The 23,660-nt window shown below is 41.8% G+C and overlaps 1 pseudogene across 1 annotated transcript; it reads left to right on the top strand.

The window, feature by feature from the left end:
- Nucleotides 1–2,314: 2,314 nt before the first annotated feature.
- Nucleotides 2,315–3,384, top strand: LOC308524908 (mitochondrial glutathione transporter SLC25A39-like; annotated as a pseudogene). Its single transcript has one exon. The product of its transcript is annotated as a mitochondrial glutathione transporter SLC25A39-like (transcript).
- The last annotated feature ends 20,276 nt before the right edge of the window (nucleotides 3,385–23,660 follow it).

Below are 23,660 nucleotides of genomic sequence, written 5' to 3' on the forward strand. Positions count from 1 at the left end.
CACAGGAGGAAGAGGAGAAAAAAACAGAGAAACATAGCTAAAAGAATAAAATGACAATAAGTACCTATCAATAACCACTTTAAATGTAAATGGCTTAAATGCTCCAATCAAAAGACATAGGGTAGCTGAATGGATAAGTAAACAAGACCCATATATATGCTGTCTATAAGAGATCCACCTCAGAACAAAAGATACAGCAGACTAAAAGTAAAGAGATGAAAAAAGGTATTTCATGAAAATGGAAATTTTAAAAAACTGGAGTAAAATCTCACAATATAGATTTTAGGGCACTACATGGTGATAAAGGCAACAATCCAATAAGAAGATACAAACTTTATAAACATTTATGCACCCAACATAGGAGCACCTAAGTATGTAAAGCAAATCTTGATGGACATGAAAGAAGAGACTGACAGTAATGCAGTCACAGTAAGGGATTTTAACACCACATTAATGTAAATGGATAAATCTTCCAGACAGAAAATCAACAAAGAAACAATAGCCTTAATGACACACTAGATGAGATGGATTTAATTGGTATCTTCAGAGCATTTTACGCCAAAGCAGCAGAATATAAATTCTTCTGAAGTACACATGGAACATTTTCTAGTATAGACTACATGTTAGGACACAAAATAAGTCTCAGTGAATTTAAGAAGACTGAAATCATACCAAGCATCTTCTCTAACCACAATATGAAACTAGAAATCAATTATAAGAAAAAAACTGAAAACACACAAACACATAGAGGCTAAAAAACATATTACTAAACAATGAATGGGTTAACAATGACATCAAGGAAGAAATCAAAAGATACCTTCAAACAAAAGAAAATGAGGCACATCAACCCAAAATCTATGGGACACAGCAAAAGCAGTTCTAAGAGGGAAATTCATAGCATTACAGGCCTATCTCAAGAACCAAGAAAGTGTCAAATAAACAATCTAACTTTATACTTAAAGGAAATTGAAAAAGAACAACAAAGGTCAAAGTGAGAAGAAAGAAAATAACGATCAGAGCAGAAATAAACAAAATAAAGTCTAAAAAAAAATTACAAAAGATCATTGATACCAAGAGTTGGTTCTTTAAAAAGATTAAACATGACTGACAAACCTTTAAGCAGATTCATCAATAAAAAAAGAGAGAGGACCCAAATAAGTAAAATGGGAAATGAAAGAGAAGTAACAACTGACACCAAAGAAATACTAAAGGATTGTAAGAAAATACTATGAACAACTACATTTATGTGAACAAATTGGACAATTCCTAGAAACAGCCCTGATTGGCATGGCTTATTGGCTAGAGCAGTGGTTCTCAACCTTCCTAATGCCTCGACCCTTTAATACGGTTCCTCATGTTGTGGTGACCCCCAATTTCATTGTTATAAATTGAACATAATTAAAGCATAGTGATTAATCACAAAAACAGTATGTAATGATGTATGTGTTTTCCAATGGTCTTAGGCGACCCCTGTGAAAGGGTCGTTTGACCCCCAAAGGGGTCACGACCCACAGGTTGAGAACCGCTGGGCTAGAGTGTCGTACAGCCCACTGAAGGGTCAAGGGTTCAATTCCTGGTCAAGGGCACATACCTGGGTTGCAGATTTGGGGCATGCGGGGGAAGCAACTGATCAATGTTTCTCTCTCACATTGATGTTTCTCCTCTCTCTCTCGCTCTCTCTCTCACAACCCCCTTTCCTTCCTCCCTCCCTCCTCTCTTTCCTTCCTTTCCACTCTCTCTAAAAAAATCAATGGAAAAAATATCCTTGGGCAAGGGAGGATTAACAACGAAAAATTCCTAGAAACATACAATCTTAGAAAACTGAATCAGGAAGAATCAGAAAATCTAAATAAACAGATTACAACTAAAGAAATTAAAGTAGTAATCAAAAAATTCCCAACAAACAAAAGTCCTGGACCACATGGTTCCATAGGTGAATTTTACCAAACTTTCAAAAAAGAATGAACATATAACCTTCTCAAACTATTCCAAAATATTCAAGAGGAGGAAAGACTACCAAGCTCATTTTACAAGTCCAGCATTACCATAATTTCAAAACAAGATAAAGATACTACAAAGAAAGAAAATTAAAGGCCAATATCCCTGATGAACATAGATGCTAAAATCCACAACAAAGGAGTACCAAACCAAATTCAGCAATACCTTAAAAAGATCATACACCTTTCCTTGTCGACCTTGAAGCAAGGCGAACGCGTGGGGACTCCGCACTCGGACCCGCCACTGGCCTGCCCTACCCTGGGCACTGTGCCGCACCACATGAGGGCCATCCTAAAGCCAGAATTGAAACTATAAGATGTCTGATCAGGACCCTGGCGGCATCAGCCCCCTCCAACAAATGGTGGCCTCAGGTGCTGGAGGTGTGGCCACTTCCCTCTTCATGACTCCCCTGGACATGGTGAAGGCCCACCTGCAGTCTCAATGCCCCTCAATGACCAGCAAGTTGATGCCTCCCTCCAGACTCTGGAGCCTCTCTTATGCCAAACTACCCTCCACTCTCTGACCCACAGGGAAGTGCCTCCTGTACTGCAAAGGTGTCCTGGAGGCCCTGTACCTGTGCCCAAATGATGCCCGCTGTGCGATCTGGTTTCAGGACCCCACTGGCATCACTGGCACTATGGATGCCTTTGTGAAGATTGTGAGACATGTGGGTACCAGGACCATGGAGTGGCCTCCCAGCCACCCTGGTGATGACTGCCAGCAACCGCCATCTACTTCATGGCTTATGACCAATTCAAGGGCTTCCTGTGTGGTCGAGCCCTGACCTCTGACTTCTATGCACCCATTGTGGCTGGTACACTGGCCCAGTTGGGCACCGTGACTATGATAAGCCCCTTAGAGCTGGTATGGACAAAGTTGCAGGCTCAGCATGTGTCATACAGGGAGTTTGGTGCCTGTGTCCAAATCTCCATAGCTCAGGGCAGCTGACACTCACTGTGGCTGGGCTGGAGCCCCACTGCTCTTCCGAATGTGCCCTTTTCAGTCCTGAACTGGTTTAACTATGAGCTGGTGAAGAGCTAGCTCAAACCAAAGGACCAGACGTCGGGGCATCAGTTTTGTGGCCGGTGGCACCTCAGAGACAGTGTCTGTCATCCTGACTCCACCCTCCGATGTGGTGAAAAATCAACCCCAGGTTGCACTGAGAGCAGTTGAGGCTATGAGAGTGTCACTCCTACACACCGACTCCACCTGGCTGCTGCTGCGGAGGACCCGGGCTGAGTAGGATCTGGCACCAGGGGACTCTTCATAGGCTTCCTCCCAAAGATCATCAAGGCCGCACCTTCCTGTGCCATCATGGTAAGCACATATGAGTTGGGCAAATGCTTCTTTCAGAGGCTCAACCTGGAACAGCCTCTGAGCCAGTGAGAGGAGCAAGGGGATGAGGGCCCCATCTCTCCCATGGATGGTGTGGGGGCAGGAGGAGACTGAGGCAAGTGCCTAGTCCTCAGGGGAGGAGGCCTCATTTTTCTTCCCAATCAGCACAGCCCCAGGGGTACCAGCCACCCCTTTGAGGATCCACAGCTTTCTTCCTGCTGGTCCTGACCCCAAGCCCTAAGGATCATCACTTTTCCACCCAACACCCCAAGTTTAAGATCAAATCTGTTAACTCTCTCCTCCCCCTGCCCTCTCACCCATTTTCCTGTGTTTGTTGTAGCTGGGCCTGCCCCCAAGGCCCACAGAACCCTGGATCTGGCCAGTCTGAACCCATTGCTATTAATTCATTGAGTGTAAAGATGATGAATTTAGGGGGGGGGGGGAAAGAGAGGGGGGATCACACACCATGATCAAGTAGGATTTATTCCAGAGGTGCAAGGTTACTATAACATCCACAAAACAATAAGTAAGATACACCACATAAACAAAATTAAAGATAATAACCACATGATCACATCAATAGATGTAGAAAAAACATTTGACAAAATGCAACACCCATTTATGGTAAAAATTCTCAGTATGGTGGGAAAAGAGGAAATATACCTCAACATAATAAAGACCATATATGACAAGCCCACAGCCAACATCATACAATACTATAATCCTAATTATACTTTATGTATAAAGATGTATCTCAGTGCTTTTTTTACTCATTCTACAGCTAAAAAATATTCTGTATTCAGTTTCCATGCAGTATCATTTTAAAAATGCACTGTGCTCAGGACGCCTCAGTAAGCTTTACTGGCTATTACTGACCAATAATAAATCCTGAAAACCATTATAATCAATCTCCAGATTTCCCAAAGACATGGAAGTAGCTGCACCCCTAGATGGCTTCAATATTAGTATTCTCATATATTCAAACATTCCAGCAATCGTTTACTTAGAGGAAATAAAAAATAACTTCCTCTGTGAATTCTAGTCTACTAACTTGGTAAAGCTAAGTAAGGATCACTCTCAAGATACACAACTAAAATTATTTCTTTTTTTTAACTTACTAGAGGCCCAGTGCACAAAATTCGTAAGGGGGGGTTGGGGGGGTTCCCCCTCAGCCCAGCCTGCACCCTCTCCAATCTGGGACCCCTTGAGGGATGTCCAACTGCCAGTTTAGGCCTGATCCCGGGGATCGAGCTTAAACTGGCAATCAGACAGCCCTCTCACAATCCTGGACCGCTGGATCCTAATCGCTTACCTGCCTGCCAGCATAGTCGCTCCTAACTGCCCGCCCCCCCCCCCCCAGCCTGATCGCTCCTCACTGCCTCTGCATGCCAGCCTAGTAGCCCCCAAACTGCCTCCCGCTGCCAGCCTGGTCACCCCTAACTGCCCCCCTGCTGGCCTGGTCGCTCCTAACTGCCCCCCCCACCAGCCTGGTCACCCCTAACTGCTTCCCTGCTGGCCTGGCCACCCCCAACTGCCCCCCCGCCAACCTGGTCACCTCCAACTGCACCCCTCCCCCCCCGCTGGCCTGGTCGCCCCAAGCAGCCTGCTGTTCAGTCATTTGGTCATCCCTCACTAACCCCCCTAACTGCCCCCCCCCACTGGCCTGCTGGCCTGTTGGCCCCCAACTGCCCCCCCCCCCCGCGGCCTGGTCGTCCCAAGCAGCCTGCTGTTCAGTCATTTGGTCATCCCTCACTAACCCCCCTGCCGTCCTGGTCGTAGGCAGCCATCTTGTGAGGGTATGAGGGTTAATTTGCATATTACCTCTTTATTATATAGGATCTTAGAAAAAGGAAGGGGGAGGGGAGGGGAGGGGGAGAGGGAGAGGGAGAAGAAGGGAAGGGAAGGGAAGGGAAGGGAAGGGAAGGGAAGGGAAGGGAAGGGAAAAAGAGAGAGACATCGATGTCCTGCAGGTGCCCCGACCAGGTATCGAACCCACAAGCTAGGTATGTGCTCTGACCAGGAATCGAACCCACCACCTTTTTGTGTACAGGTCGATGCACCAACCGACTGAGCCACCCTGGCCAGGGCAGCACTATTTCTTGATTAACAGTAACATAATGGTTCCAGAATTTGTCTTTTCACTTACAGCAATAATGACACTTTTTTCCTCTAAATCAAGTTATCTATTATCTCTGGGTATGTCTTATCTCTGCTATTAAACCAATGATTCCTAAGGATAGAAAACATATCCAATTCATCTTAGTATCTCCCCAGTGCACAGCTTTGTACATAATTAGCCCTCAGAGATAACATGTTTGCAACTAGCCAAAATTACCTACATTTTTATTTTTGACTATAGAAGAACTGTCCAACTGATTGGAAAATTAAATCTTAAAATTCTCACTATAAAACAACTTTAACGAAGGTTTTCTCTCATGGTTCTTTTTAAGAGAAAAAGCAGATACAATCTGAATTTCAAACTGCCCAACTGTTAACTTCTTAACAAGAAGAATACAAGTACTGATTTCAGTAAAATAAAACCTATGTAACCACTACCTCTTTCTCTCCTTTCTTTACATAAGGAGGTCAAAGGGGAATCAAACCCTACTCATTTCAGCCAGATCTGCAACCTGGTCAGTTTACTTTACATTCCTTACAAGCCTAAGGATAAGCAACTAACATTTCAAATAATACTGCAACTTAAAATATTTCACAATTCCTTAACACTTTATCTTTATTTTTTGAAATAACCCAAAAGCTTTCACATATATAAAATAAAATCATACACAATCATTTACAAGCAACTTAAAAGATTTTCCCAATCATATCCAACTTTACATCAGAAAAAAAAAGAGAAAAAAGATGTACAGTAACTTGAACTTCAGAGAATAACAAAAGGTAATTCTTGCATCCAAGAATAAAAAAAAAATCAGTGTTCAAACACAAGAACTGAATAGGGGTCATTTAATTGAGGTAAACCCACCACTCAATTTTATAGACGTCAGAGGTATAGAATCTCAGAAGTAGAAGGGACGTTTGAGATTACCTTGGGTAATTAATTAACCTCCTCAGGTAACAGATGAAACAGAAAGGCTTTCGGACCTGCATTTAAAATAATGGCCTTAAGTATTCAAAGTCCACAATTAAAGGTGAAAATAACTTGAAAAAGTTATAAAAGTACTAGTCACTGGTATTATTCTTAATACCATTACAATAAGTGGACCCTCCACATATACACAAAAATTATCTTTTCACTAATAATCCCATGTGTGAGAATCTAAAATATACATGGGAAAGGCCATCATGACAGCATTCTTTAGTACAGCAAAAAACACTGAAAACAACTTCAATATCCATAACAGGAGAATAAATCATTAGAGGCAGTGTGCAGTATAATAATAAGCATAGGCTTTGGACCTGGATAAACCTGTATTAGAATACCAACTTTTCACTTGAGAGTTGTGAGACCTACTATGCAAATCACTTAATATTTGAGACTCAGCTAATTACCTCATCTGTAGAATGGGGAATATTATCTTCTTCACGGGGTTGTATAAGGGATTAAATGCATGTAAAAGAGCTTGGCACAGTACCTGGAAGCTCAGTGAGTGTTCAATAAATGCTACTGTTATTGGCAACTATTAATATTCATTCACTGGAATATTATACAAACATTTTAAATAATGGTTATAGGAAAATCTATATATACAAATCTATATTGTTAAAAAACAATAGTAGTATGATCCTGCTTATATGTAAAAAGTAAAAACATGCACACATATATAAATGCAGAGGAAAAGTATGAAAAGTAGTTCTTTATGGGTAAAAAGCAAATATGTTGGCAGAATTGATAAACTTTTTACTTTATGTACTTCTATATTGTTTTACTTCGAACATGTGTTTAAGTATTTTAAATAAATTTTTAAAAGTAAGATTGCAAAAAAAAATGGCATAATGTACATAATATACATAATATATAAAGTTGTACATACACCATGATTAGAATGTAAAATTGATGTGCATTTTGATAGTGACTAGAAAGAAATATACCAAAATTATACCAGTAGGTCTAAGTGAATTTTTTTATGTTTCCAAAATTTTTGGTCAAAAAACTATTTTTACTCTAAATGAATCCAAAATCAGGGTTATATTTTAATATCTTTCAATGACCTGTGTTCCATGTCAAAGTCCATTTTTAAAAAATCATAAACACAAAGACTTTTCCTCACCTCATTTAGTTCTCTGGTCAATATGAACTTAATGTATAGTCATTTCCCTTGACTGTTCCCGTACTGTTGATGCAATTTTACCTAGAAGCCAAAACACCTACCAATGGCAAGATAAATATCTCCCAATCACAAAGAAGTCAGTAATAAAGTGTTTGAAAATAAAAAACTATTAAAATAAATAGAACCTCCACAAAATGAGATTAATGTTACCCTAGTATTTTAAATATATTTTATTGATTTTTTTACAGAGAGAAAGAGAGAGGGACAGAGAGTTAGAAACATCGATGAGAGAGAAACATCGATCAGCTGCCTCCTACACACCTCCTCCTGGGGATGTGCCCGCAACCAAGGTACATGCCCTTGACCAGAATCGAACCAGGGACCCTTCAGCCTGCAGGCCAATGCTCTGTCCACTGAGCCAAACCAGTCAGGGCAACCCTAATATTTTTATTAGCATAGAGAAAACTCATAAAGCAACCAGCAATGATCATTTAAGCCAGTGATGGCGAACCTTTTGAGCTCGGAGTGTCAGCATTTTGAAAAACCCTAACTTAACTCTGGTGCCTTGTCACATATAGAATTTTTTTGATATTTGCAACCATAGTAAAACAATGTGAAAAGAGGCGGAAGGAATCAAGGGTGATTAATTTAGAAAAGGAGAGGAGAGTGACACAGGCACATATAAATTTTGTCACCAGATACATGAAGGGCCATCATATAAAGAAATCAGATATGCTGTATGGCTCAAGCAGTTAAAAAAAACAAAGGCAATTCAAGCTTCATTCAACAGATATTAACTGGCTATGGACTCTGGGCCAGATGTTTGTGCTCTAGTAGGCATACAAAGGTGAATAAGAGTTCAAATCCTTAAGAAGTTCAAATGAGTAGAGAAGACAAGAAAAGTATTAACACAAGATGTAAAGGACCCAGAAAGCTATGGGAACACAGAGAATGATGACTAATTCTTTGAGGGAGCAAGCTAGTCGAGAAAAATTCAATGAATAGATGAGTAGGAGTTTCAGAAGTGGACAAGGTGGGGAGTGGCATTAACAGGAAGAAAGAGCAGCATGGAGACATGAAGCGCTGCAATTAATCCAGAGTGCTGGAACACCAGGTACACATTAGAGGTACTTAGCTGTGAGGCTTTAAATTGGGAGTGGGGAAGGCCAATGGTAAAGAACACAAAGGGCCTCACAATCGCCATGCCAAGAAGTTTAGGCTCTAACACTCAAGCTATAATAAGAGACTGTAAGTAGGAGTGGCATGCTCAGAAAAATATATAAGAAAGCTCATTCCAGAAGGAGGTCAGACTTCTAAATGGTAACAGTGAAGATAAAAAGGTTAATTAGGAAACCAATATTATAAGTATAGGTGAAAATAATGATGAAAAGATATAGATTCAGATTCAAGAAATATCTAGGAGGTAAAAATCAAACAGAACTATTGGCTATGGGAATGAAGGAAAGGAGAAGGCCCAGGATGACTGCTTGGTTGACTGGTGAACAGTGATGTCCAATGCAGGTAACATAGGAAGACAAATCCATGCAATCATTCAAACAATGTAAGTACCCTGGCCAGGAACTGGTCTGTTATAGTCTGGAAAAAGGTGATGAAGGAAGCAGAAAGGAAGAGGAGCAAAGCTCAATTTACCTTTGGTCTTGTGTAATGTAAGGTGCCTATTCAATTAGCTACTGAGTGGCATGTAAAAAAGAGGGGAATAGGAGAGTCATTAGCTCACAGGGAGCAACTGAAGACAAGTGGAGTGTATAATGAGATCAACTTTAGATACCAATATTTAAGAGGGGTAAAAGAAAAACCTTAAAAACAAGTGAAGAACTGATCAGAGAAGAAACGAATCAGGAGATAGAGTGATGTCAATAAGCAAAAGAAAAAATTCAAGAAGGGTGGGGCAGATGAAAATAAAAGTTAAATGCACTGCATAAAGCAAAGTTTACCAACAGAAGTTATTCAAAACAGAAATAGACTACATTGTGAGGTAATGAGTCACATCATCACGTAAATGATGAAGGCAGATAGAGTTATCTAGGCAGGCTCTTGACATGAGAATTCTTACCTCAAATGAGAAGTATAGCTATATGACCTATGCAGTACACCTCTGTAGTCCAGGTCATGGCTAGCCTCAACACCATTATGACATTTCCTCAAATATTCTTTTGCAATCTAACCAATGAATGGGGTATTTGGTTACTTTAATAAAAGTTTTTAAAATTTTTCTACATACTTCATTTGACTCATAAGCAACCAATACTGGATTAAAACTTTTCCCTAATTCTGCTCTTGGAGTACAAAATATTGCTGCAGAAAGTGTGAAAATAGCTGATCTAATCTACTTAAAATTCAAACTGATTTCAAATGAACACTTAGCATTATCTTCCTAACCTTCTCCATGCCTGCTTCCCAAGTCCACCTCATTACCTCTTCTCAACCCCTTCACTCTCATTATACAAGATCTCATGACACATGCTGCTCTGTCCTGTCATCTTTCCCTAGGTCCCACATATCTTTTCAGTAATCTGCTCCTCTACAAAAAAATAAATGAGTAAGACCACTGACAAATGACATCTGTTTTACTGACAGCTTGTTGCATACGTGGCTTACTCAATTCTCAATTTCCTTGATTTCTCCGCAACTTACCAGAGAGCTGACCAAGCCCCTCCTAATGCAGTTACTCCTTTAAGCTTCTGTAACTAGGCAGAATGGTACGTGGAAAACTCTGGACCAAAAATCAGAAGATCTGGGTTCCAGATCCAACTATACTATTAATTAGTTGTGAGCCTCCCTATCTCCACTCCTAATCACCCCTCAGACCTCTCTTCTGAGACACACAGACACCCAGACGAGATTAGGTTCCTGCAGTATAAACTTGCTCAAAACCTATTCTTCTCCTTTGCAGTGCTTATCACACTACTTAATTATACAATTAGCAGTTGAACGGCTACCTTTCCTACCCACACACCAGACTGTAAGTTCCACAAAGGCAGAGTGCACATAATTGAATCAATGGTGAAATAGATGTTATGACCACTTCCTAAGAGACTGCTTATTATTTTTATTAATCTAAGTAACAAAATCACTAGTACTTTACTTATTTCAAAATTACTGAAAAAATTTTTAACAGAAATTCCAATACCTAAAACATACATAATATGAATTACACATAATATTTTACATATAAAATTAAGAGTAGAGAGAACTTGTCTTGCCATCCACAGAATTGGAAGGGTTGGGTCAGTTACCTACATTTCAGGCAGGGCCAAAATGTATATTCTAATCTAAACCCCAGTGGTGCTTCAGGGTTTAAAGCTTTTAACATTGGCAAAAAGACACAAGCTATATTATATTCTGCAAGAAGATCAAAAGAAAGTTTGTCAGCCAACTTTATTGTAGTGTGATTTTAAATATTTCACATAAATGGGGGTAGGAGGAAGTAATGGTTTAGTGACTAGAAGTTGTCACTGTGCCTGATAAGATGACTTTCAAATGCAAAATTTTAGATCAAGCAAGTAGGTGAAAGTTTTGTCGTTTAATGATACACCACCTTGGTCAAACAATTTAAACAGATTACATACTAATTTGCCCTTCAACTGCTGTGTGTCCTGTTCCTCAATTACACTGTTAAGGTTTTTACAGGCAGGTTTGGCGTTTTGTTAATTGCCCCCAATTAAATTGGAATGCAGGTGATTTCAATAGTATGTGATATGTTAAAACCTTGAAGATGGTTTTTGACGCTAAATGTATTTATATATTGCCACTTGAAAACAACGTACAAGTACTTAAAATCCGAAGCTTGGACAATTCCCTAGGTTAAAAGCAATTAGGCCATAAATATAGTTGTAATCCCCAGGAAAGAAGCATTTCATAACGGAAACACTAACAGATATGTAATCACTTCAAGCCCTTCTCCACGGCGCCGTCATCGCTGTCTCACCACTGGTTCTGAGGGAGTAATTGTGCCCCTCTGACACTTTCTTCCGCAGCCTTGGGGCTGCAACGCCCCCACAAGGAATCCCCTAGAGATCAACCAGCGCTTCCCTAGGACTTCAGCCGGGAAATCCCAGGCCAGGGGAGGCGGAGTTCAAGCCCTCCCCGCTTCCTTGCATGAAAATTAATGAATTGGCCATAGGATTGTTTATTAAATGAGGTGTGTAGTGGCCTCTACTGGTGCTTGTGTGAGCACAAGAATGTCCCACTCTTACAAGTGGGATGAGCCTGTGGGGGGGGAGGGGAGTGGAGGAGAGGGCGGGGAGGGAGGCGAGGGGTGAACCTGCCTCCAGGTACAAAGCGCAGAACTAGACCCGGGAACCCCGGACGCATCCCGCGCCCGCCCCACCTCCGGTGGCGCCCCCGCCTGCCTACTTCACTCCCCACCCCATGCGACCCGCTTTCTCTGCGGCAAGCCGAGACCAGGCAGAGAAGTTCCTGCACGTTTCCTCCTGGAGCCTAAACAAAAACACCGCAACCGCAACCGCAACCGCGGCCGGTGCGGCGCCCCCGCCCCCACCTCCACCCGCCGCTTACCTGGGGACTGCGGCGGGGAGCCGCTCCTGGCGGCCGCGGCGTCCGGCGCCCGGCGCCCGAGCAGCAGCAGGCAACAGAGCCAAAAGGAGGAGGTGCTGAGGAGTCGCCGAGCTCCCCGTTCCGCCGCCATCTCTGGCCCGCGAGCGGCGGCGGCGGCGGCGCCGCGGAGCCCTCGCCTCCTTCTCTCCCGCGCGCCTCAGCCGGTCCCTCGCTGCAGGCTCGGCTCCCGCGGCCGCCGCCGCTGCTCCAGCCCGGCCCGCGCGGCCCCTCTCGCGGGAGGGGAGACTCCGGGGCGCCTCCCTCCTGCAGCCGGGGAGAGAGGGAGGAGAGCGGGGGGCAGTCAGGACATTCCGGGCCGGGGGGTGGGGGACTGTCGGTCTCCAGGTTCCAGGCGCCGCCACCCGCTGCCGACTCCGGATCCACACACCAGCGCGAGGGGGGCGGAGACCGTGGAGCATGGGGGGTGGGGGCTGGAGGCTGGGGCCCGGGGCGCACACCCCCGCGCACGCGCAGCGCGCCTACCTCGCCCGCACCCCTCGGCGCCGCGCGGCCCGCCCCCGCTCCAATCCCAGCGGCCGCCCGGCTGGCCCGCTCCCTCCCCCTTCTCCCCGGAGCTGCGGACGGGCGCGGGGCGCGCCGGCGCTGCTGCTGGCGTCAGGGAAACCCCGGAGAAGGGGATCCTCCTCCTCCTCCTCGCGTGTGCTCGCTCCGCGCAGCCCCTCGGCCCCGGGAAGAAATTCCTCCCGCTCACCTTCCTGACGCCGCCGGGTGTGGAGACCCGAGGGCGACAAGCGCTGCGAGCCCGGGCTTGTCCGCGAGGCCGCAGCGGACGCGCACCGCTCCGCAGCCCCGGCCCGGGGCCTCTATATAGGGCCTCAGAGGAAACCGATTGGCCCCCGGGAGGAAACCTGGATGCGCGAAGGTCGGAGCGGGGGTTTATGAGCTCGCCAAAAACAATAGCGAGCCGCTGGACGCCGGCAGGGACCTGGCGCGGCTCCCGTGGGAGGGGGCCGCCGCCCGCCCGCTTCCCGGCAGGGCCGCCCTTGCCGCGCGCCACCCCGGTGCAGCGCCGGGCCGCCCGTGTCACTCGGCCCCGGGCCAAGGAGGCCAGGCGCGAACAAAGGTGCCCGGTGTCCGCTCCTGCCGCTCGTGCGGGGCCCGGCCGAGCCCCCTGACTCCCGGGCTGATCCCCTGACTGTAAATGAAGCCTTTTACCTCTGTCTCTGCCTGGCAGTTCTCATGGTCGTACCTGGAAATTACGTCTTTCGCCGGAAAACCGGGAGCAAGAGAGATGTGATTTAAAACCACTTGGTAATCGTGAGGCAGCGCCTAGGCTACCCCAAGTTAGGAGAAAGCAGCTTCTAGTGGGTAACACTGCAGATGAGAAAAATTTATGAACTGCACACATGGAAAGTATTTTAAGACCATTTCTTTGTATGGTTATGCACTTAGAGAATCATGTTTTGATTGCTGAGTTGGATTTTGATTTACTGTCTGTATAGTTAATAACCAAAGTGTGTAGCTTCCCACAAGAAAAGGGCTGTTTCTCTGACTTCCACATATCTGTGCCTTTTTCAGAGTACTTTCTTTAGATGTTTTCTTTTATTCTGAAGTGCCAAAATAAGCAGTAATATAAGGCTTGCGTTAACATTGGGAGGGAAGAGCTCGGAATTCTCAACAAACCTCTTAAATCATCAAAATGGTGGCATTAGGGACCCTCATCCCAATTCTTTGAAACAATTGTCTCATAAAAGATCAATGCATTCTTATTGTTTTCCACTAGGGAAACAATTTAAATATATTTTTGTTTTAGTTAGAGTTGTTAATCAGCAAAAATATTTCCTAAATACCCCTGATTGACCTGTTAAATTAGAAATAGATTACCTTCCAATTACTTAACAAGTATCTGCTTAATTAGCCTTTAATAATCACATCATTATTAATTTCTCTGAGATGATTAATGAGGAAGTTCTTTGGAAATTAAATTGCCTTGCAAACATTAATATTTGGATATATTTCCTAAGTCTGGAAATTTTGCATTATATTAAAACATAATATGACTTCTGAAATGAAGTTTATCTTTTTATTTTTATATATATTTTTGTTGATGTCAGAGAGGAGGGAGAGATAGAAACATCAAAGATGAGAGAATCATTGATGGGCTGCCTCCTGCACGCCCACCACTGGGGATCAAGCCCACAACCCAGGCATGTGCCCTTGACCAGAATCGAACCAGGGTCCCTTCAGTACGAAGGCTGATGCCCTATCCACTGAGCCAAACCAGCTAGGGCTGAAGCTTATCTTTATCTCAAGTTTAAAAAATATGAGTTGTGGCTAATAATCAGAATGACTTTCATGTATGACTTATATGAACTTTCTCATTAATTATATCAGCCCACTGTGTATATCAGGGTGAAATTTTAAAAATTTTAAAGCACTTTCTGTAAAATAGGGTGACTAAATCATATATTTCTGACTTGTGATTACATCAAAATTTTAATCAAACCCATTATAATAAACCACTAATAATTGGTGGAGCCCCAGATTAAAAGTTACAAATTATATCAGTTCAAGAGTAAGATAGTAACCTAGGCACACACTTGAATTCAGAGCCTTCCACTTTTTTCAATGTAACTGACATTGTGAACATTCCCTTTAAAATTTGGAGTCATTAAATTTCTCCTTTCCTTGGTAAGGTATCTCTGAGAGAAGATTTTGTAGCCATCTTATTTATAATTTTCACTCTCCCAACAAGATTTTTAAACTAATACCCCAGTCCGCATATTGCTAATTAACATATTTAAGAAGTCAATGAAGATATATTAAACCATTCATGAAATTATCACCTTTTTCATCTAAGTAAAGTTAGAACATGAAGCTCATGTTCAAGGAATAGTGCACAAAGAAACTTTTAGAGCAAAGAAAACAGGCTGGCCATTGTATGTTAGTATACATCAGGGGTGAGGAACCTTTTTCTGCCAAGGGCCATTTGGATATTTATAACATCATTCATGGGCCATACAAAATTATCAACTTAAAAATTAGCCTGATATAGTTGGTCAAATAGTTAATTAATTCATCCCTAATGCCTGGGCAGGACCAGACCAAATGATTTCTCGGGTCTTAAATGGCCCAGGGGCCAGACATACCTCACCCCTGGTATACATTATCATAGTGCAGGCCAAAAATAACTAGAAATTTCATCTAAGTGATGATATGAAAATTAAATGAAAAATTAATCAATTCTATAAATATATAACTTGGCAAGAATCTTATTTTCTGTAGTGAAAAGATTATTTCCAACTTCAGAGAGGCATTATAGTTTAGTGCTTAATTGTTGGCAATAATTAGATTCAGCAGCTGATTCCTGACTGAATCCCAGTATTCAAGGTAGAGAAGAAGAAAGCTAGTAGATTCCAGTATGGAATACTTCTAGTCACAGCAAATTTTAACTAGGATTTACCCATGTCCTAAAAACCTGATTTTCTTCTGCACAAATGTTGACATTTTTACATTTGCCACTTACATTCCACTTGGTAAAGAAATTTTATTCCTTTTTCTTCCAAAAGCCACCTGTTCTAGGCAGCCATCTCTGCTTAAGTCTAATTAAGAAAGATATGCGCTCTTTAAAGATAAAGCCTACACAATATTAATTTTGCTTGTTACACGTTGCTTCATCACGTATCCTTAGTTCAACAACAATCTATTCATAAAACAAATATTATCGAGGACCTGTTATTTGCCAGATATTGTTTGGGGTGTGGGGATAACAAAATTATTGGTTAATTCATTTAATATTTATAAAGCACTTACTATTTCTCAGGTTCTACCCTGTGTTAGGGGGAAGCAATGGTGAGTAAGAGAAACAAGGTTCCCAGTCTAGCAGGAAAGAAACAATTATAATAAAAGAAGTGTGAAAAGTGTTATAGTAAGGAAAGATAAGGAGTGTGGGGAAACATTGTAAGAACAGCTAACCTGACTAAGTTGGGAGGGGGGCAGGGAGGATGGTTGGGGAATTAGAGAAGCAGCTATCGTCTCTAAACAGACTAATTTGCATTTTAGAAATAACACTAGGGCTGCTTCCTGGAGTGTAGGTTGAAAGGAGAAAAGGACAGGAAACCCAGTTCAGATTCTGTTAGGGTTGTTTGGAGAGAAGATGTTGGTGGCCTAAGGCAGTGATTTTCAACTGGTGTACTGCAAAAAATTGAAAAGCATGCAATACCTGACTATTTAGTCAGGGCACTGACCTCTTTTCCCTTAGATTGTCAAATTAAAAAAATGACAACAGCCAACACAATAGTAGTTCAGTGTGAATGAATGAAAATTATACCTATTTTTTTTTTTGTCAGATAGGCAAAAAATATATTTTTTGGTTTGCCCAGAATTTTAGTAATTAGTTTATCTGTGGCAGGAGATGAAAAAGATTGAAAATTGCTGGCTTAGAGTAAAGCAGGAAGGATTAAGAGAAGTGAATAGATAAGAGATTTAGGAGATACATAGAAACAACAGGAGCATGTGGAAGAGAAGAGACGTGGGTGACTCAGATTTCGGTTTAGGCCGCTGGCATTCACTGGGAAGAGAACAAGGAAGAGGAGAAGATGGGAGGAAATGTGAGTTTAACTATGGACAAGTGTAAAGTGCCTATGGGACATTTGAGTAGAAATATCAATAATCTCTTCATTATTTGGGTCTGGAGTTTAGCAGGAAAAACTGGGCTAGAGAGATGTGCCATCAGCTTATACCATATATGTTCGAATATAAGGTACCTCTGAATATATGGTGAACCCCCGTTTTCCCAAGTAAAATCTGTCCCCATAATAAAACTTTGTGGCCAGCCCTGTCCAGTTTGGCTCAGTGGATAGAGCATTGGCCTGTGGACTGAAGGATCCTGGGTTCGATTCCGGTCAAGGGCACATGCCCGGGTTGCCGGCTTGGAACCCAGTGGGAGACATGCAGGAGGCAGCCAATCAATGATTCTCATTATTGATGTTTTTATCTCTGCCTCATCCTTCCTTTCTGAAATAAATAAAAATATATTTTTTTTAAAAATGGGCAAAGAACCTAAATAGACACTTCTCCAAAGTGGACATACAGATGGACAAGAGATATATGAAAACAAAAACAAAAAACACAACTTTGTGGCCAACTTGAATATACAAACTTTTAGAGATATAGATGAAATAATCAAGGATCTACTTATGTTTAATGTAATAATTTATATTTACATACTTTAAATTACATATAATATAAAACTTAATTTTAAAATATAATTTTATTGAAACTCTTCAGTCTTTTTATCATCACCAAGGTCAGATTTTGAGTCTCTGACATAATTTCCCAGAATATATCGTCTTCACTTCCCCCCAAATTTTGACTATATATGACAGGAGTCCTCAAACTACGGCCCGCGGGCCACATGCGGTGTTTTTGCCATCGCTGTGTGCATAGGAATTTGTTCATAGTTTTTTTTAAACTATAGTCCGGCCCTCCAACGGTCTGAGGGACAGTGAACTGGCCGCCTGTTTAAAAAGTTTGAGGACCCCTGATATATGATGTTGTCACTGGGAATTTTTTTCCAGGCCATAGTATTTAACCATACTACATCATTCATCCTGTAATCATATTCACTTATCATATTGCTTTTTATAGTGGCTTTTAAAGGTTTGTTTACAAGGACATCCAACACTTGCAAATGTGAAGGTATTTCCCTAGAAGTAATTTCTAAATCTGTGTTAAATTTGTTTCCTTTCTTAGCCAATTCTTTCAGGTGGCTTCTATGTGAACATTGAATAAGATCATTTCTTGCTAAATGTATATTCCCTCAAAGAGCATTTTGTTGCTTAAAATAATTGTGGGGGTTGGAGAATTGGTCTTATATTTGGGTATACATGACAATGCCAAGAAAGTGGTTGATATGGCCCCAGGAAAATTTAGGACTGAAGAGGAAGATTGAGGACTTGGACCAAATACCAACATGTTTAAGGTATGGAACACAAAGAGGGACTTGCAAAGAAATAAGCAGACATGTAAAAAGAAAAACAGAAGCGTGGTATCACAGAAGGCAAGGAAAGAAAATGTTTCAAGAATGCAGGAGTGGTCCATAGTGTCATGTGCTCCTGAAGTCAAGTAAGGTAAAACCTGAAAAACATCCCTCGGATTTAGTGATGAGGTGGTCATTGATAACCTTATTAAGTGCAGTTGCAGCTGTGAGTAAGGCTTCTACCTGATTGCTATGGTTTGTCACTGAGTATAAAGGACTTCTGAGTTTACCTGGAATAGAAAGAGTAGGGAAGTATAGAATGGATTTTGCTAAGAGGGCATTGGACTTGAGAACTGATATAAGGAGCCAATAGGAAGGGAAATATTGAAGATTCCAGAGAGAGAGAAGGTAATTGATAGCTTTAGAAATACTGTGATAGATAATTTGGCAGCTGTGATTCGGCAAGGCCCATGATTATCTGACCTCAGTAGTCTCAGGTAACTGGCAATAGGCAAAAAGGACCTTATAGAACAGAGTTCCGCCCTGGCCCTGTAGTTTCTAGGCAGCTTTGAGCTGTATTTGAGCATGTTCCATTCTTGTAACACCTTAATGAAGGCTGGAAATAAGAAACAACATCCTGACATTTGCTACCCATTCCTCTATCCTCAAAGGACACATGGCTGGGTCCCAACTGACAGCAGTCACAAAAAAAGGCAGTCCAGCTTTCCAAAAGAATGACAGGATCTTGCTTTTTCACAGAAATCCAATATAAAATACTATCTTAAGCAGAAAATACTTTTATAGGAAGGACCCTGATACCTCAAGACTGCTGGGGTCCAACCCCAGCAGGTCCAGGGGTTCCCAAGGGTGTAGACGGAGTCGGCGAAGAAGGAATGACATGGAGACAGCGTTCAGTTGATCAGCAGCCTAGCCAGGATCTCTAGCCAGGATCTCCAGCCAAGTTCTGGTCTGGATCTCCAGCGAAGTTCTGGTCAGGATCTCCAGCAAAGTTCTGGTTAGGATCTCCAGCCAGGTTCTGTGTCCATGTTCTCTTGCTAGGTTCTGTCTCTAGGTTCTGTCTCCAGTTTCTGTCCAGGATCTTTTGCCATGTTCTCTCCAGCGAAGTTTTTCTGTCTCTAGGTTCTGTGTAGGTTCTGTGTCTAGGTTCTGTGTCTAGGTTCTGTGTCCTGTTGTCTTGTTACATCTGTATTTATACCAGTTGATACCAATCCTATCAATCTCTGTTCCAAAGGTTAGGGCGTTTCTTATCTCCATTCCAGGGAGTAAAGATTATGTAGCTTAAGCATGATTGTTCGTAGTTAAAGTGATTAATTACCCGCCTGGCACTTAGTTAAGGGGTTTTATTCCCTCCCTAACTTCAGGGGAAAATCCCTACCTGGGGAAACAACCTTTCTCAGAGAGGTGACCTTGGTTAAAACACATAGTGCCAAGAAGGTGAGCAAACATTAAGAACAGTATGCCATATATGCCAGGTCCCTTGAAACAGCAAGGATGGACCGGCTCCCGGCACAAGACCAAGATGCAGCCAGACCATGGGAATATAACTAGAGACTGGAGCATCTTAAAGAATCCTGAAAGTCCTCTTTTGGAGAGTCTCTTGTTTGCACATCTTTCTGAATCTGCCTTAGCTGCAGAAAATGGCCACTACCAACAGCTTTCAAGTTACCTTGTTACAGTCTGATTCTGACTGTCAGTCCAAATTTCAAATTTCCCAGTGAAAAGATTAATTGCCAATCTTGGTTCAGGTGCTCATTCCATACCTTTCATACCATTACAGGTCCCCCTGTAACCAAGAAAATAAAAAGGGAATGTGCAATTCATGGCAAAGAAGTATCTATCAAACAATTCCATAGGCATTTATTGTAGCTGGGTTCCTTTGGTCACTATATCCCAACTGCCTAGCCTGGTATCTGGTGCTTATAAACATTTGTCTACGGCCTAAATATTTGGTATTTATATAAAGATATTCTTTAATTACACAAAGTTATTTAGATATAGGTCGAGGTATTTACTTGGATGGGAAAAGCCAGAAAAGAAGAAGGCAAAGATTGGTATGCGCAATAGGTTTGTAGGTAAGAGAATACAAAATTCATCTTCCAAAGTCTTAAATATTCTCCATGAAGTAGTGGCAAGGTTATTGCTGCAAGAAGAGAAGGGGCGTGGTAGGGTGTTTAAGAAGAGTAGTAAATATAATTCACAGGAAGGATTAAGAGAGGGAATTAAGTGTGGGCCCAACTGAAATTAGAAATGATACATTTGTGATTATTTTCCATCTAGTACTTATAAGGTAATGCATGGTAAAAGGAGAGATGGTGGGTGGTTGAACTGACCAGACTGTAGGAGTGGGTGAAGAATTGGATGCTGATAAGTGAATTATTGAAGTGGTAAATCATGTGGTTTAATTTGGATAAGGTAGGAAATAAATCCAGAATGGGCAGAATGACTAGGATAAAATGAGAATGTCAAGGAATTGGAGCATTCAGGAAGATCAAAGAGTAAATATACTAGGTATAAGTAAGGAAGTAGGAGCATAAAAATAGAAGATTGTGTATTTGAGACTACAAGTATACTGTTTCAGAAGAGTGAAGGAATCCAAAAAACTTTTAGGCAATAGTGTTTGGTGCATTCCTTGTATGTTTTGGAAATGTTGGGAGTTTCCTTCTCATTGCTCTGGACTCAGCTCTATCCAGTTGTCTGCCATTAAGCTTGCATATCACACACACACACACACACACACACACACACACACACACACACATACACACACACATACACACACACACACACGACTGCTTTCCATAAAGGATTTAAAATGGCCAAAAAAAGAGATTACCAGAGAACAGCCAGGCTTCTTATTCCACATTACAACTCCTTCCAGACTCATACATACAATCTGCTCTCCAACACTAGGGAGCTGAATTAGATGACATAAAAACCTCTTTTAGTTTATGTCCTATAGAAGAGCTACCTGTGTATTGGTTTCTTTCTCTTTAGCTGTGCTGGGCGGTCCTGAGCTGAGGAACTCCTAAGCAGAAGCCACTTCCAACCTCACCATTAACTGGGAAGCTAAATAGAGAGTTGCCTCTCTTCGGGGTCTGATGCCGAAGGAATCAATGGGAATGCTATTCTCTATTGGCCTTTTTCTGCCCTAAACATTACCATACAATCTCCTCCCAGGTGTTGACGTTAGTGAGGAGGGGAAGGGAGGACAGCAGAAGCAGTGCAGCTAAGAGATGGATCATCCACAAGGCCAATGAAGTCACCCAGGATGGCAGATACGGAGTGGTTCAAGTGGAGAGAAAATAACCCACTTTACTCTTAAGATATCTGAGAAGTGACTCAGAAGTTGGTCATTAGATGACAAAAAATAGACACTAAGGTGGTTGCCATGATTCTCAAAAAGATAATTCTTGTTTTGCTTGGGATTTTTTTTTCTTTAAAATGTAAGAGAAATGGTAAGAAATGGCAGGTGAATATTAACACCACATAATGGTTACTTGAGATCTAAACAAATGAGGTCTGCAGGAGAAGTGGCCTCAGGAGAGAGTCAGATTTCAAATAAAGCAGGAGATACAGGGAGTGCTTGTGCGGAGACTGGAGAAATGGAGGTGTTTGGTTACAACCCAATGGGACTTCCATGGGAACAGAGGAAACTGTTGGGAAGGAGGTTCAACACTGAGCTTGCATCAATGGGGAGGAAGCACAGAACATTTTTAAATGTGCCTACAGGACAATGACCACTAGGATGAGGGGTTCTGAATCAGTGGTGACACTAAACCAGTGAATCATGTTGAGGACTGTGGACCGTGAGGACCAACCTGACACAGCCTCTGGCACTTAGGTCAATAGGTGAAGGCCCAAGGGCCAGAGGAGGGGCAGCCTGTTAGCTCCGGGCATAAAGGTTCTAGATTTTGCACACACACCCTCAGGTCAACAGCCAAGAACTATAACAGCTGGGACAACAGTGGAGGAATAGTAGTGACCCAAGGGCAGATATGACAGGTTCCTCCACCCCAGAAGTTCAAAGCAGAAAGTTTCCCTATCATTTAGCCCAGGAATTCCCAAACATAGAATCACCCAGGGACTATGTTTAAAACACAGAGATTCCTAGGCCTCACCCCAATCTTTTTGAATAAGAAACTCTTAGGGATAGGTCCCACGAATCAGTATTTTTAGAGCATTTGAAGGCTTCAAAATTTCTATATAAGAGGAACTTAAGGGTGGTAAAGTAATTGGAAAACAAAAGCAGTGATTCAGAGGATAACCGGCTTTATAGGTTTTCATATTATTAAGCCCACACTTATCTAATTATACTAAAATAAACCAAAACATTAATTTATAGTTCCCTATTTTAGGACTTTGCAGTTTCTCCTCTCTTTTTCCTATTTGTCGTTATTTTAATTAGACATCATTGAACTGAAATCATTAGTTATTTTAAAAATTATCTTTTTTGATGTTGTACTTATCAGATTTTCCAGTATTAAGGAAATACATGTTATGGAATGCCCAAAAGAAAATACGAGAGGAAATTCACTGGTATTCTCTCTCTCCACACCATCTTTAACATTTAACTGTATCTCCTTCAATTTTTATTTCTCTTCACAAAGTCTCTTTTTTTTAATATTTATAATCATAACATAATAGAAAAAGAAACTTTGTAATCTTTTCTATATGTAGTTTCTCACACTAGTTTCCAACTTTGTAAGAAACTAGTATAAGAAAATTTGTAATCATATAGGTAAAATATATTCTGCTTTCTTAAACTTATTATTTCATCATAAATATTTACCCATGTTATAAATTGTTATTCTTAAAAATATATGTAATAGCTTTGCAATATTATATTGAATCTATAATAATAATAAAAGCATAATACTATATACTAATTAGACCAGACAGTTGAACGACCTTCAGGACGTCCTTCTGGATGAAGCTGTGGTGGCGGAGGCTGAGGCGGTTAGGGGCAATCAGGCAGGCAGGCAGGCAAGCGGTTAGTAGCCAGCGGTCCCAGATTGTGAGAGGGATGTCCCGGATTGTGAGAGGGTGCAGGCCAGGCTGAGGGACCCCCTCCAGCTCGCCCATGCATGAATTTCATGCACCAGGCCTCTAGTAGATAAATAATTGTCTAAACCATTTCTTATTGTTGGATGTTCAGAGTTGTTCATTCATTCTATAAATATTTATCAGTTTTCTATCATGGGCTGGGCAGGGTTCTGGGGCCTGGGAATACAGAACTGAGGAAAGTAGGCAAATTATCATGGGGCTTACATTCTAGTGGAGGAAGATGCAATAAACAAATGCCAGGTGATGATAAGTGCCATTATAAAACAAAAACATGGACAGGAGATAGGGGATGACAGGCAGCATGGTTAACACAAAAAAATTCTGTAATGAGTAGATTTGTTCATAGTACTTTTTTAAAAAATATATTTTTATTCATTTCAGAGAGGAAGGAAGAAGGAGAGAGAGATAGAAACATCAGTGATGAGAGAGAATCATTGATTGGCTGCCTTCTGCACACCCCCATTGGGGATCGAGCCCACAACCCGGGCATGTGC

This window comes from Myotis nattereri, assembly GCF_964212035.1.
Source record: "Myotis nattereri genome assembly, chromosome: 1".
NCBI lineage: Eukaryota > Metazoa > Chordata > Mammalia > Chiroptera > Vespertilionidae > Myotis > Myotis nattereri.